This window comes from Pteropus alecto, unplaced genomic scaffold (assembly GCF_000325575.1).
Source record: "Pteropus alecto unplaced genomic scaffold, ASM32557v1 scaffold170, whole genome shotgun sequence".
In the NCBI taxonomy this organism is placed as follows: domain Eukaryota; kingdom Metazoa; phylum Chordata; class Mammalia; order Chiroptera; family Pteropodidae; genus Pteropus; species Pteropus alecto.
In genome coordinates, this window is record NW_006429634.1 from 730,237 (window position 1) to 739,087 (window position 8,851).

The following is an 8,851-nucleotide window of genomic DNA, read 5'->3' on the forward strand; positions in this document are numbered from 1 at the left end:
TCCTGAGAGTCAAGGGAGAGACTTCAAAATTTCACATTCATCAGAGAATCCACACAAGGGAAAATTTCTATTAATGAGTGTGATATAGACTTTAGATTAGAAAGGAAATGTTCACCTCTAAGAGAACCTACACATAAGGGAATCCTATATAACCAATGCAATAATAAGGATGTCAAAACTGTAAGTTACAGACATGCAGAAGAGATACCTACTATAAATATGACAATTAAATATAGGAGAAAAAGTTTACCCCAAACCTTAAAACCCACAACAAAATTACACATAAGAAATAAACCAAACCAATAGCCTAAATGAAATTTAAATGAAAATGTTATTTGTCAAGTGTTTTAATGTTACAAGATGTAGAAGGAGTTACCTTAAGGTTCTGTTTGTGAAGAAGCAATAAAAGGAGTTGAAAAGAATGATCACCATAGGACATCTTGGACCCATTATGAGACTAAAAAGCCTCATGAAGAGTTAGGTTCATACCATGACTTGTCCAACAGTACACGGTTCTGCCAAGAATGTAAGTGATCATGGACGTAGGTCCATAGTGCCACTTTTCCTGGGTGACGGTGTTTTTTTATGCGTTGTGTAAAATCTTGTTTTGAGATGTGTGACAGTTTCTAATTTAACATCTCTTATATATGTATTCTTGTTTCTCAAAGTGTGGTTTGCAGACTACTTATATCAGAATTACTCAATATAAGTATTATTTACAATTACTAGAATGTAAATAATACTTTAGTATTTAGTGCACAGAAACTTCAGTGTACATAATTATTTGGGGGAGGAGAGCTTGTAAAAAATGCAGATTCCTGGGCCTTGTGCCATGTCTACTTAGTCTGTGGGTGTGAGGACCAAGGATTTGCATTTGTAAAAGCTACTCCTTTTCCTGTGGGTGATTATTGTGTATGCTAAAGTTGGAGAATTAACTGCTCTATGGGATGCTTGCATAAGGTTAAGAAAAAGAAAAAAAATCTTAGGTGGCACTTTTGCTAGTGTGCTGAGTCCACTGAATTGTAGCCAATAAATTGAAATAGGAAATAAAGTTCAGGAGACTTGAAAATGCACATCAACTGGCCCAAGGAAATATTAGCAAATGCTATCTGATATCACCCATGATATGAAATGGGTGATGATCACAACTAAAAACTAATGAGGACAAACAACCATAACCGGGCTTTCAAATGATGTTATTTCTAAAGCTTCAAACAAGCATTAAACTGGTTTGGCATGGTAATATTCAACTTGATAAAGGGCACCTGATATGAATCTGTTATATATGAAAAATAAAAAACAGATTGAGAAATTCCTATATTAGAGTAGATAATGGTTAAATCATCCTTAGTGCAACAATGATTACATCAGAAACATCAGCGTAAATTCAATCTGTCACAGAAATAATCTATGCTGTCTCTAGCTTATTTACTGCAAATGGTCATATGGAATGGCAAAAACATGCAATTGATACCCTAATCTCAATCTGTATCACTGATTCCCAGATGTGGCTGGGCATCACAATCAACTCTATAGTTTGTTAAAAATATAGTTATCTTGGGTCCCACCCTAGGAGACTGTGATTCAGCATTTCTGTGAGAAGGACTGACTAAGCATCTAAGTTCCAGTTTGGGGAACTGCTGCTTTGTACGCCTTTTTAAAATAGAACCTGGGCTTCCTACAGGCTGGCTAATTCAGAATCTTGGTCATGGCAATCGCGATGGGACCTGGAACATCCTGTTAAGGTACTGATGCTTACAGAGTTTCCTGGGGTAGCAATTAAGGGAAGTAAAGGGACCAGACAAGAAGAGGACTTCTGCTTAGAGAATGGTCAGGCAATGACAAGTGGAGTTGCTAAAGCAACCTCTGATCATCCTGCCTTAGGGCTAATGAATATGTTCCACAAGTACTCTTTAAAGAATGTAAAAATAATTGTGCACTAGTCAGCAGTTCCTCCTGGAAAAATGTTTCTGGGACTGGAACATTTTGCTCTACAAGTAAAACGGTGTCGGTACTGTGATAAATAAACCCCTGCTTTTTGACATGGTGCCACAGGAATGAGTGAACCAATAGGATCCAAGCACTCACTCTCAGTTTCTCTATGGAAAACTTAAGGTTTCAAAGACATTCAATAGATTTCAATAAGGAGCAGGTGTCTGCTTCTGAAAACAGGCCGAGGAGGGGCAAAGAGACCATAAAGGTTGAGCAGTTGTCAAGGGCAGGGTTACTGTGGTGTCCATCTTTTTTGATGGCACTTTAAGACATTTAACACCTAGGCTTCCCTGAAACCAGCAAACAACTAAGGGTGACAAGCCATGGTCAAGAGAAGCCTCTTCACCAAGGGCTTTGCCAGCCACTTGTCTGGGACTAAAAGTGGAATATTTGGGGGGTGGGGAGAGAAAGAATCACCATTTTGTAGAGGCCATTGCACTCCAACAAATAAGCCCTTATTTTAATAATCTACCATTAAGCAACTAATTTGGTCAGTCCCCATGGGTCAGTTATGAAGGAGGAGGGCATACCATTCCTCTTACCCTCCTCTGACTCTCCCAGCTAACTTGGGCCATCTGGAACCCTAAAGTATACTTTCAGATTCGTCCATAAGCAGCTCAAGCAATTTTTCAAGCCTTTCTTCCAACTTGAAATTTCCTCTTAAGTCGGAAATGGTTATTTTTGAAAACTTGGTTTATGTTAAACCTTGTCAAATTAATGCCTAAACCCTGGGATGGCTATTGGGTTTCGCTGAAGGAGTTACTTCTCTCCTCTCCCACTGTCCCTTAGTCACTTGTTACCCTCAAGTGGCTAAGATTGTCATCTTTACTTTTGATCTATTTCTCATCTGCCCTTTGCCCGCATACTGATCTTCAGAGCTGGAAATGAGTGACATCTCTCAGACCAGGGCTGTCCTCCTTCTAAATTATCCTGAAGGAAGCGCTTCCTGGTAATCGTTGAGGAGTTTCTTGTGTTTGGTGCCTTCACCATCCAGAATTCCGATTGCAACTCCTTCTGTCAAACATCAAGGACAACCATGGCTTATGTCAAATACTCTCCGTGGAGGAAATAATAAATGAGCATTGAATAAGTTCTTTTTTTCAATGGTATAAGTAGAGGAAAATAGTACCTAGAAAGTAGCCTTGGTAGTATCAGCTAGCTGGCCCTCTCTCCCAGCCTTTCAATCTCTCTCTCCATCAGTTCTGAATATAATTTTTAGCACCTTTCTATATCTGGGACACGGAGCCAAGCTTTGCTTAATTTAGTCATATTGTTCTAGTTAAATGAATTGCAACTCTCAGAATGAATTCATATAATCCTGATATTCATTTCCTTCCAAATATTGTTAACCTTCCAGCCATAAAGTCCTTGGAGCCATTTTACTCACTTGCTTTTAAATTTTCCAGCGCTTCACTTACCCATTAAATTGACTTAAATTCAACCATAAATTGTCCTTGACAGTCTAATTGGATGGATATATTTAGTAAATGTTCCTGCATTCTGCCATTTATTCATTTAACATTCATTTAAAAAACATTCATTGAGTGCCGGTCCTGTGCCAAGCAATCTGATGTGTAAAGGCGGGTGTGCTCATTCCCCATCATGTGCCCCTCTAATGTGTACTGGAAATGCATAGCGTCTCTGTGAGTTAGCCAAGGTTGGCCAGCACTATATATGTCACTTGGAACATTCCGGAATTTCAATAAATGTTGTTATTTTTGAGGAAATCGATGAGATCACTTAGAGCACGATTCCTTTTATTCGTCTTTTATAAATAATTGGAACTCGGATTTCATGGACGGTGCTTATTAATAGCAGGATAAAGTATGGATGGCCTAGAAAATTACGTAGAGGTCTAGGACTTAAAGCAGTGACTAAAGACTCAAGGTCGCATACCAGGTATGGAATAAAGAAAATTGGGTATTTCAAGTAGAAAATTTGACAGAGACATTAAGATTATTTAGAAAGTGTGTGACAGCAGTCGATGCTATTAAGAAATTTAGTATTTCAGTCATGGAGTGAGAGAGACCTAACTCAGCAGTGTACAAAGGGAAGGGAGAGTGTGGGAGGGTCTAAGAGCTATTTCTCTAGAAAATGATAGAAAACAGGAAATATTGGTGGTAGAAAATATAATATTAGTTCCAGCTGACTCTATAGTTTCTAAGAGAGAATGTTATGAAGTTGGAAAGGTCAGATTTATTCCAAAGTTTCTGAATAGCACAGAAGCAATGAGCATGAGTTTTGAACCACCAGTCTAATATCAGGCTACTGACTTCCTCTCTTGGTGGCTGTATGACTTTACAGAAGCTACTTAACGTCAATGACCACCACCCCCTGCCTTTCCAGTTCGGGTTCTCTGGTATCCATAGTCCAGTAATTCTTCAACCTCATTCGGACCTCACAGGACCTGACACCCCCACTACTTTCCACTCTAACCCTGCTCACCTGTCTCCACTGTCCACCTGTCCCAGCATAGACTCCACAGTTCATCATTATAGATCTGTATGAACAACTTCAACACTCTCCCCGCTCTCCATCCATCACACTAATCTAGAACCACCCCTCCCCCCCAAACCCTTGATAAACCCAGCTCTGACTTTTCTGGGCTGTACTCAAGCAGCTGATCTCTGCTGGAGAAGGGCCACACGACTTTAACCCCTTGACTATTGGTAGATGTGTTCAATAAGCATCACTCAAGACATAACCATACTTTATTTTTGTCTCTTATCAGCCCTTTAATATTTATTTAGTGGAGTAAACCTCTTCTCTGGAAGAGCCTCTGGCTACCCATAACTTCTCTTAGGAAATAAACAGTTCTATAGCCACTTTAGGACCAGATATGACTCAGTGTTGAGTCTCCCCACCTTTCACAGGTGGAAACTGCTTCAGGCAGGAAGCTTGCCGTGGGGAAAGGGCTTCCTCACTCTGCTCTCTTTTCTTCCTTGTTTCGTCCCCTATCACATAGTTTGGGACCTGCCAAAGTGTAAGGAGAGGGGAGAAAATAAAGTCGTATGCGAACTGATATTCTTGAAATCTGGTTTCAAGCTCTCTGGTGCAAGCTGGCACTCTTGTTGGGTCAAGTAGATGAATAAAGTCAGTGCTCTCAAGGGTGTTTTGATGGTTATTCAGAGGTTTTCCATCTCTGACGTATCTCTCCTTCAGTAAGCTTACCTCAGATGAATGCATCTCTATTCTAGATGGCTGCTTATTATTCCTTCCTCAGCCCTGGCTTCAAGTACCACTTCTCAGTCTCTGCCACAGTCTCCTCACCCTTCTAGATAGCCTAGTTGGACAGGACCCAAGATAACACCATGCCAGTTCCCTCTCGAGCTTCTCGCCCACAGGAAACTTTTGTATCCTCTTGCCATTGCACATTCCAGGAATGAGACCTGTCCCAGTATAGCAAAATGCCCTGACCAATGCAGTCCAACAGCCCTCCTCTGGCCCTGCAGACTTCCACGTCCGCAGCCTGCCATAGCTTTCCCAAGCTCGTCCAAGCCTCTTTGCTCCCAGCTCAGGGAACACAATTCAAAGCTATCCTGGCGGGAGCTTTGTAGAAGGAGGAATCTCAGCCTGGCATCAGCGACATGTCTCCAAAGAAGTCCCTTCACTAGTCTCTTCCTCTCACTCTTCAGCTCCTTGGTTTGGTGGAGGGTTCGAGGAGTTCTGGAAGAGGTTCTTAAACCATTTATTTTGTAGCTCCTCAAAGGGTCATTTGGCTTCTCACTCTGGTATTCCACATCTGTTGCTTTCACATCTATTGTATCTCATTGCTAACTCAAAACTTCATTTCGAACAACTTGTTGCACTTTAAGGAGTACTCAGGAATACTGATACCACTACAGTTCACTAATTTGCATGCTGCCTGCTTTCCAAGACAACAGGAAAGTCAGGGCAATGGTGTCTGAAATTGCAAAGCCTGGGATCAAATCCTCTCTCTGCCCACTTAGCAGTTGGGTAACTTAGGCAAGTTAGCTAACTTCTCCATGCCTCATTTCCTCATCTGAAGAATGGGCTCAAAATGCTTATTACCTCACAGGGTTGTTATGAGGATTAAATGAGTTGACACCAACAAAGTGCTTAGACAGTACCTGGAATCTAGTAAGCACTCAATTAAGTGTGGCTGTTATTACTTTCCATAAACCAGCTGCAGCTCACCCAACTCCCATTTGATGATTTTGCCTCATGTTTTATTGAAAGAATAAGGCAACCAGAAAAGGAACTCTCTTCTTGCTACCAAATCTACCAGTGCGCCTGCATTTGTACTAATATTTTTCTTTCCTCTGCCTGTTAAAAATATCTTTACCAACTCCACCAAACCTGGGCTCAAGAGCCCACTCAGTTTACCTTCAAGAACTTCTTTGACTTCCCCTCTTCCCAGTATCGTTCTCTGCCTGACAGCGAGCAGATATTTTTTTAAAACAAGAGTCAAAAAAAAAAAAAAAAAAAGGCAAACCCTTCCTCAATCCCACATCCCATTGAAGGATGGGGTGCAGAAGAGAGTCCACATCTCCCATGTGGGGTTGCTGAGAGTGGAAAAAAAAATTCTAATAAATGACGTCAAGTCCTAACCATAGCACCTAGCTTACAGCACCTGTAAATGGTAGCCATTTTTATTGTTGTTGCTATTATTATTGTAAATTTTCATTTCCATGCTTGCTGCCAGAGTGGAATCCCATTGAAGGATGGAGTGCAGAAGAGAGTCCACATCTCCCATGTGGGATTGCTGAGAGTGGAAAAAAAAATTCTAATAAATGACGTCAAGTCCTAACCATAGCACCTAGCTTACAGCACCTGTAAATGGTAGCCATTTTTATTGTTGTTGCTATTATTATTGTAAATTTTCATTTCCATGCTTGCTGCCAGAGTGGAATCTCGTAAAGATATTTTAAGCAACAATTAGGGATCCAAATTTAAGATACAATTCACATAACTTACTTGAAGGGAAAAAAGGATCCTTAATATAGCCTGTTCCCAATTGATCAATCAGACACCATCCTCCCCTGCCTGCCAGCTGGCAAGTTTTAATGATCACACTCTCTTTCTCTTAATATTTTTTTCATCACTGTGTCTGTATATAAAAAGATTATGTTTTAAGCATTTCAGAAACAGCTTTGTTCTTCAGTAATTTTAGAATGTAGAACTTTGTTCCCCTCCACACACATAACCACTACACCCCCACTCACAGCCCACCCCAGTCCAGAGTTCTTGGTGACACTTTTCTTTGTTCTTGGCTGTGCCACTTTGGACTTAGATTAGCTGAGCTCTTTGAGAGTGCAGAGAAGACAGGCAGGCCTCAGAAAATATTTTCTCATTTTATTTCTTTTTTATTTTCTTGTTTTACAATCTAAAAGTGAATATTTAAAAACAAAAAAGATATTTAGTTCCCCTACCCCTCACCACTAAAAGCCCAGTCTCAGATCAGTTTTTGTGTTGCAAGATTGTCACGCCCAATATTGTCTCCTCCATCATGGCAAAAGGCTGTCTCCCTCACTCTTGGCTGTGGCCTGATAATGCTGGTACTCTGCCTTCAGCTCCATGTGTTTTTATGAGACCTTTTTACATTTTGAACACCTATTTCCTGTAAGATTCCCTTCAGGTACACAACAGGTTGCATAGTGATGCCAACCAAGTCTTTCATGTCATAATACTGGTATTTCTCAAAGGCAGGAAATAACAAGGCTAACACCTGATCTTTGTCAGCCTGCACGCTCCTTCCATCCTCCTCTTTCCCCTCATATTCAGTGTTGCACTGATGATTAGCGACAGGTTCGTAACTGGTTGCGACCACCTTACCCGGTGTCTGTACGGTTCTGGCAGGTTTGGAGGATGCTCTATTTGCATCCCTTCAGTCTCATGGAGTTTTTCACTTGCAGCAGGTCTGCATTCCAGCGGCTGTGCCACTATTCCTTCCAGGGAGAGCTATCTGGTGCACCCTCAGACAACGCAGTGAGGATCTGCCCTTTGACCCTCTGCAAGAGAAACCAACGCTCCCTGGGAGCGTGAACTGCGGTAGGTTGTCCAGCAGTATCCTGAATGCTCTGGAGTTGGATGGCCTGAGTTCAAACCCAGGCTCTGCCACTTACTGATTGTGTGGCCTTTGGGGTGGGGGTTGGGACACTTAACCTCTCCACGGCTACTCTTCTTCATTGGTAAAATGAAAATAATAATAGTACCTACCTTTATGAGGTTGATATGAGAATTAACTGAGTTAGTAAAGTGCCTGACATATAGTAAGGACCGAGTAAAATCCACTAGAATGCCAGTTCCATAATGGTAAGGGATTTTGTCTGTTGTGTTTATGCTATATTACCTACGCATAGAACAGTGCCTGGCACCAAATAGTGATTTAAAAATATTTCTTGAATATGTAGAAAAAAATTCCTATAAAACATATTATGAGTATGCTGAAATAAAAATACTCATAATAAAAAAAATTGGAAGCATTCTAAATGTCTAACAATATAGAAATGAATAATAAATAGCAGAATGAACAAAAAGGGAATATTGTGAAATTCCAGAAACCAAGGATTAAGAAAAAAATACTAAAAGCATTCACAAAGAAAACAGATTCCCTGTCAATGGAATATACATTATGTCGACTTCAGACTTTCCATCTGCAACGATGATTGCAAAAATACAGTGAAGCAATAGCTTCCAATTTCTGAGAAAAAATAATGTTGATCCTAAAGCTCTAAACTCAACCAAACTCTCATTCTAGTATGAAGGCAAAAATATACATTTGTACCCACAGACCCTCCCTTAACAAATTTCTAAGGGATAAAAAAGAAAATTAATTTGGAGAAAGAAGCCAAATACCAAAAACAATAATAAACAAAAAATGAGTAAAATTTATTGG

General features: G+C 40.3%; 1 pseudogene; it reads right to left on the reverse strand.

Annotated features, from left to right (window-relative positions):
* Positions 1–7,460: 7,460 nt before the first annotated feature.
* The window catches only part of LOC102887374, a 4,221-nt pseudogene continuing 2,830 nt past the window's right edge, over positions 7,461–8,851 (reverse strand).